At 53.6% G+C, this 6,994-nt stretch overlaps 1 protein-coding gene across 1 annotated transcript in view; it reads right to left on the bottom strand.

The window, feature by feature from the left end:
- The window catches only part of TEKT1 (tektin 1), a 46,371-nt gene that overhangs the window by 1,595 nt on the left and 37,782 nt on the right, over positions 1-6,994 (bottom strand). The window lies entirely within an intron of this gene.

The following is a 6,994-nucleotide window of genomic DNA, read 5'->3' as shown; positions in this document are numbered from 1 at the left end:
TGTTCTGCATTGTTTCCCCTTGGGGCTTTTTAAAAATGATGTTCCTCGGGGCGCCTGGGTGGCTCAGTCAGTTAAGCGGCCGACTTCGGCTCAGGTCGTGATCTCGCGGTCCGTGAGTTCGAGCCCCGCGTCGGGCTCTGTGCTGACCGCTCAGAGCCTGGAGCCTGTTTCAGATTCTGTGTCTCCCTCTCTCTGACCCTCCCCCGTTCATGCTCTGTCTCTCTGTCTCAAAAATAAATAAACGTTAAAAAAATTTTTTTTTAATAAAAAATAAAAAAAAATAAAAATGATGTTCCTCAAGATATGGATTCAAACATTAGGATATATTTCTTGAAGATAAAAATAAACAGTTCCCTAACTAAAAATACGTTTTTACTGATATACACAAAACTAAAATTATTTTGGAATATTTGGTCATAATGATATATCATCTGTAACTGTGTAATCAACTTTTATCCCCATCTGAATAACTTAATAGAATTTTAATCCTTTTAATTTTTTTTTTTTTTTGAAGGAGAGAGAGAGAGACCTAGCATGAGCAGGGGAGGAGCAGAGAGAGAGGGAGACCCAGAATCGGAAGCAGGCTCCAGGCTCTGAGCTGTCAGCACAGAGCCTGACGCGGGGCTCGAATCCAAAAACTGCAAGATCGTGACCTGAGCCGAAGTTGGACGCTCAACCGACTGAGCCCCCCCAGGCACCCCTAATAGAATTTTAATCTTAACACCAAGGCAGTGGGGCACCTGGGGGGCTCAGTCAGTCTGTTAAGCGTCTGACTCTTGATTTTGGCTCAGGTCATGATCTCATGGTCCTTGAGATGGAGCCCCACGTCGGGCTCTGTACTGACAGCACGGAACCTGCCTGGGATTCTCTCTCTCCCTCTCTCCCTGCCCCTCCCTGCCCCCCTCTCTCTCTCTCAAAATAAATAAATCAACATTTTTTTAAAAACTGAGGTATATCAATTTGACCTCAGTTTCAATTTGCAGTTACTACTTTCTGGTAAGACATAATGGGCTTCGTGTGCAATTTAAATTTTTGAAAATGTACCAGCCTATGGGTGAATTTCTAAGACATCGAAATGGGGATGTCGATGAAAACAGAGATGAGAATTCCCTTAGATACCGTGAGGCGGCGGATGCGACGGCCAGAATCAGACTCTAGAAATTACACAAATGTAGTAACGGCTTTTCAATCCCATAAACCCAGGTGCAACCACATCAGAATTTACAGAACGCTGTTCATGCTGAGCCCTGCAGGCCGCCTCCCCAGCACACTTGTTCATTTACGAAACCATCTATCGAGCAAAACGGCTTTGCAAAACAGCCTCCGAAAGCACACCTATCGATGTTCTATGAGAAGAGCTGAGTGATGATGAGAATGTAAGGCAAGCGTAACATCTTCACAGGCCGTCGCGGCTCTGGACACTCATACAGACCAGCATCACTGGGGGCCAAGACTAGGATTGTCTTAAAAATATTTAGAGCTGAGGACGCCTGGCTGGCTCAGCCCGTTAAGCAACTGACTTCATCTCAGGTCATGATCTCGTGGTCAGTGGGTTCGAGCCCCGCGCTGGGCTCTGTGCTGACGGCTAAGAGCCCGGAGCCTGTCTCACATTCTGTGTCTCCCTCTCTCTCTGCCCCTCCCCCGCTTGTGCTCTGTCTTGCTCTCTCAAAGATAAATAAACAGGGTGGATGTCATCTATTGGCCCCATATGCTTTCAAATCCACTTGTCTGTGGCAAAGATAAAAAACGTTGGCTTTCGATTACGTTTGCCTTGAAATGAGAATTTAAAAAAAGGTTCTGGCCCGGTGCTGGCGAGGGCACGTCGCACCTGGGTCTCTCCCACACTATTGCTGGGAGTTTATGGCAGCCTAGATGTAGAAACAGTCTGGCTTATAAAGTCAAACATGCATCATCCTGGAGAAGAGCCAGCACGTTCACACATCAGCCTGAGTGTCAATGTTCGTAGCAATGTCGTTAATGACGGCCCCAAGCCAGCAACATCCCCTCGTCCCTCCACGGGTGAGGGTGTAAACAGCCAGCCGGCCGTGCGGCAAAATACCATTCAGCCGGGAGAAAGAACGTATCCGGATGGATCTCAAGGGGATCCTGCTGAGTGAACAAGCCAGTCTCAAAAGGCCCCGTACCGCATCACTCCGTTTATCTGACATTCTGCAAGTAAAGAAGTTAAGAGGGAGAACGGACCAGCGGCTCCCGGGGAGCAGGGTTGGGGAGCATGTGGCTCCAAGCAGGTGACTGGGGGGGAGTCTCCGCGGTGACTGGACATTCTCTATCCTCGTTGCGCTGACGGACGCACCAAGTCTCACCGCGTGATAGCCTTTTAGGCTGAAAACGTGCCATGTCGTGCTGTGGGTTTGCTCTGGGCTACAGACAGACGTAGGAAAAGACGATACAAATAAACATCACGTTGGCTCTAGTCTTAACCCGCTGGGGAGGCGGCCGCTGTTCGGAGCGGGGCCCCCACTGTGTCTGAAACGTTTTATTGCCTCGCGGGGGACACAGGGGTGTCCGCCGTGTGGTCCCCGCGCTTCCTCGCATATTTTGAGTGTGGCAAAGTGAGCGTGTGTGACGTTTTCGGAGGGGCCTGCACACACACGGAGCACCAGAACGGCAGGAGTGAGGCTCCAGGCGTAAGAGAGAGGAAACAGCCTTTCGGACGAAATAACTGAAAGCTGAGCCGCCCCGCACCCCAGAGCCCCGGGGGCGGAGAGCGGCCGAACCGTGTGTTTTGGAGCGAGGTGAGTTTTGTTTTGCTTTTATCGCTGTGTCCATCAGTGACATCCCGGGTAGAATGTGCACTTTGATCCCCCTTCCAGGTCGGTGCCGGGTCCAAAGTTTCGTGTCGTGAACGAGTGACGCTGGCTTGACGGGCTGGCACGCGGGTCCCTCTGGGCTCCCGGACGTCTCAAAATTTCCCCTTTGCCCTAATTATTCAGATCCCTTCGCGCTGAATGCCATGGAATTCTCTTCGTGAGTCCTTTTCTTCTCCTCTCTGTCAGGTCCGTCCATCGATGGGGAGGAGGAAAGCCTTGGTTTCCATGGCCGGAACGTGTGCTTTTATGGCACATTGCATTTTGTTGTTAAAGACGCCAGATAGCGGTCTCTTCTGCTGAATTAAGTGACAAAATCGCGTTGTGCAGCGTTTTCTTTTAAACATTAAAAAAAAAATGTTTTTTTAATGTTTATTTATTTTTGAGACAGAGGCAGACAGAGCACGGGCGGGGGAGGGTCAGAGAGAGAGGGAGACACAGAATCCGACGCGGGGCTCGAACTCACGAACCGTGAGATCATGACCTGAGCCAAAGTCGGAGGCTCAACTGACTGAGCCACCCAGGCGCCCCTAAAAAATTTTTTCAATGTTTATTTATTTTTGAGAGAGAGAGAGAGAGAGAGAGAGAGAGAGGAGGAGGAGGGGCAGAGAGAGGGAGACACAGAATCCGGAGCAGGCCCCAGGCTCCAAGCCGTCAGTCCAGAGCCCGACGCGGGGCAGGAACCCACAAACTGTGAGATCATGACCTGAGCTGAAGCCGGACGCTTAACTGACTGGGACCCCCGGGCACCCCTTGTGCGGGGTTTGCTGTAACAAAGAAAATTGTTCGGAATCCCGAGTGAGACCTGGGTCATGGGCATGGAGGGACAGCACCCACGAGGTCCTCTCCCTACTGACAGACCCTCCACAGGGGGCTCAGCACCATCCCTGTCCCTGCAAGGCCTCTCCCCCTGCTCCCCCCTTACACCTGCTTTTCTCCACCTTCCCAGACTGACCGCTACACTCCTGCCTCCCAGGAACAGAGAACTAGAACCACTGGTCTACACCCGCGGCCCCCAACCTCTCCTCCCACCCTTAAATCCAGGCCAATGTGGCTTCTGTTGCCATAACTACACTGGGACAAACTGACCAGTGTCCCCACCTCACTGGTTCTAGTGACCCCATAGGGTCTGCGCTGGACTTGCTCCTGGCAGCACCTGACACGACCGAGCTCTCCCCGCCCCCCCCCCCCCCGCAGCCTCTCCCCTCCAGCCCCGGGGCTCCCCCACGACGGAGCTCTCCCTCCCGCGGACCCTCCCCTCCACCTCCGGGACCCCCCACGACCGAGCTCTCCCTTCCACCACCCCTCCCTCCAGCTCGGGGGCCCCCCCACGACCGAACTCTCCTCCCCCGCGGCCCCTCCCCTCCAGCCCCGGGACCCCCCACGACCTCCTTCCCACCACCCCTCCCTTCAGCTCCGGGACCCCCCCAAGACCGAGCTCTCCCCCCGGGGGCCCCTCCCCTCCAGCCCAGGGGCCCCCACTCTCTGGTCCCTCCCACCCTGGTGGCTCATCCCTGGGCCCTGCTGCTATGTCTTGTAAAGCTCTGAACATTCGAGAATCCCAGGGCTGAGTTCCTTCCCCACTCGGTCAGTGGGCTGGCTCACTGTCACTCTATGACGTGGGTCCATCTCCAGGCCACCCCAGGCCTCCTCTGGAACAGACTTGCATCTCCAGCCGCCTACCTGCTGGCTCCCCTTGAACCCCTACACACGCCCGACACATAAACTGTCCCCATTTGGGCAGAGCTTCCCCCCCCCCAGCACCCGCTGCTGTTCTGGCTGTTCCCCGACCTGGGAATGGGGTCCCCAGTGTAGCCGAATGCCTCCCTGTCCTCACCTCCATGGGGACCGCCCCATCCCAGCCCACAGCCTCCCTGCTTCCCCGCTACCTCTCCTGTGCGTCCGCAGCACAGCCCCCAGATGACCTCAGCCACCTCTCCTCTCTGATGAAAACCCTCGTTAACTTTCCACCTCGCTCACCGTGGCCTCAACCGGAAATGGTCAAGGTGTCGTGTGGCCTGGCATCCCAGCACATGCGTCGCCTCCGCGAGCCCGCTCTATTCCAGCTGCTCACCCCACCAGACCACACCTGCTCCCGCCGTGGGGTCTTTGCAGATGCCGGCCCTTCGTCCTGGAGAACCTTCCAGGCGCCTACCCACAGGACGTGCCCCTCGCTGCCTCCCCACCTCTGATTCCCGCCGCCAGGTGAGAAGCCCTTTCCCGTCCGCCCGCATCAACGGCGTCTCCAGGCACAGTTCACAGCCCCTTCTGTGCGTCTCTTCTCACCTCTCCCCACAGCTTTTGATCGGGTCCGTCCCCGACTAGAACACGAGCTGAGGGAGCAAGAATGTGTCCACTGCCCTGTTCACCCCTGCCTCACACATAGTAGGTGCTCAACAAAGCCTGGCTGAAGGAGGAGGGAGGGAGAGGGAAAAGCCAGTGTGACTTTCAGCTTTCCAGCTTGGGGGCGGGGGGGGGGGGTGCTGGCGGGTGGCAGTGTCGTTTACAAATAGGCGCATATTGTGACAACTTTAACACCAAATCCAGGCAAGGACGGTTCGTAAGGGGAAAAGCATATGCCTGCAGATAAACACGTACGTGCCCCAAATAACTCAGTGTAAAATCAGTCCCACAAAGCAGCAAAAACGTCTTTTCTTTACCCTTTTATTTTTGAGAGAGAGAGAGAATGAGAGCCTGAGCAGAGGAGGGGCAGAGAGAGAGGGAGACACAGAATCCAAAGCAGGCTCCAGGCTCCGAGCTGTCGGCACAGAGCCCAACGTGGGGCTTGAACCCACGAGCCACGAGATCATGACCTGAGCCAAAGTTGGATGCTTAGCCGACGGAGTCACCCAGGTGCCCCTAAAAAAATTTTTTTTAATGTTTATTTATTTTTGAGACACAGAGGAGAGGCAGAGAGAGAGAGAGAGAGAGAGAGACATAGAATCCGAAGCAGGCTCCAGGCTCTGAGCTGTGAGCACAGAGCCCGATGCGGGGCTCAAACCCACAAACTGTGACCTGAGCCGAAGTCGGACGCTGAACCCACTGAGCCAGGAGCCCCAGCACCAGAGATGTCCTCACACGACACCCCTCCTCAATGAGCAGTGTGGCCGAGTGAAGAACTCTATGCTGAAAACCGCTTTCCCTCAGAAATGTGAGAGAATTTTCTCCTCTGTCTTTCAACATCCAGTGTTTTTATCAAAACACTAAGTCCATTCTTGCTCTGGGTTAGTTTTAAGGGAACCTGCTGTATTTTCCTCTCTGGAAATTGACAGGCTTGTCCCCAGGGTTCTGAGATTTTCGAATCGAATGTTTAGTTTTGTGTGTGTGTTAAGCTTAGCAAACTGACGTCCTTTTGTTCTGGAGATTTTTGTTAAATTATTTCTTTGATTGTGTCTTCCTTTCTGTTTCCCTCAACTTCACCTTCGAAGATTCCTATTGAGCTGGGTTGTTTTGTTTTTTTTTTTTCCACTATCACATTGTTCATTTCCAATTAACAATAGTCTTTTGTTTTGCGTTCTCTTCTTGTTCCTGAAAGCATCTTTTCAAAAATCTCTCCGGATCTATTCACAGCATGCACACGCACACGCGCACACACTCTCAGGCCTCACCTCCGCACGAGGGCAGCCAGACCTGACCGCCTCCAGCATCCCTGCTCACCTCCCTGGTGAGATGATTTCTCGGCATTTACAAAGTTCACGTGCATTCCTTCGCTTTGGGCTTTACCCCTCTGGCCTGCGGGCGCTCTGAGCGCACAGCCCCCGAGCCAGGTGTTTAAAGGCCTTTTGGCTGTCAAATTAATTAATCAATGAAAGAAAGTGGAAAATTCAGGAGCCTAGCCCCTCTCTACTGTATCTCGTGAAACAAAGCAGGATAAGGAAATAATTCAACCCCGACTGTGCCTCCTGCCTTGTAAGGTCGTTTCCCACCGCCTCCGCCTGCTGCCCCGCCTTACTTTTCCCAACGACACGCACATATTGGCTCTTTACTGATAGTAAAGAGATGCCTGGGTCTGAATTTTTTCTCTTCCGCCCCAGACAAGTGACAGGAACAGACTCGACGTGCGTGGTCATTTGTCCCGTGTCCCCCGACACGGCGTTTGGCAGCAGCGAAGGCGGCCGTTGTGTCAGTGAGACCGGAGGCCCCCGAACACCGACCCTGAAGTGCCC

The sequence above is a fragment of the Puma concolor genome, chromosome E1 (genome assembly GCF_028749965.1).
Source record: "Puma concolor isolate L17-30 chromosome E1, mPumCon1.1.hap2, whole genome shotgun sequence".
Lineage (NCBI taxonomy): Eukaryota > Metazoa > Chordata > Mammalia > Carnivora > Felidae > Puma > Puma concolor.
The sequence above is the reverse complement of the archived record's forward strand: the minus strand, read 5'-3'. Positions and strand labels throughout refer to the sequence as shown.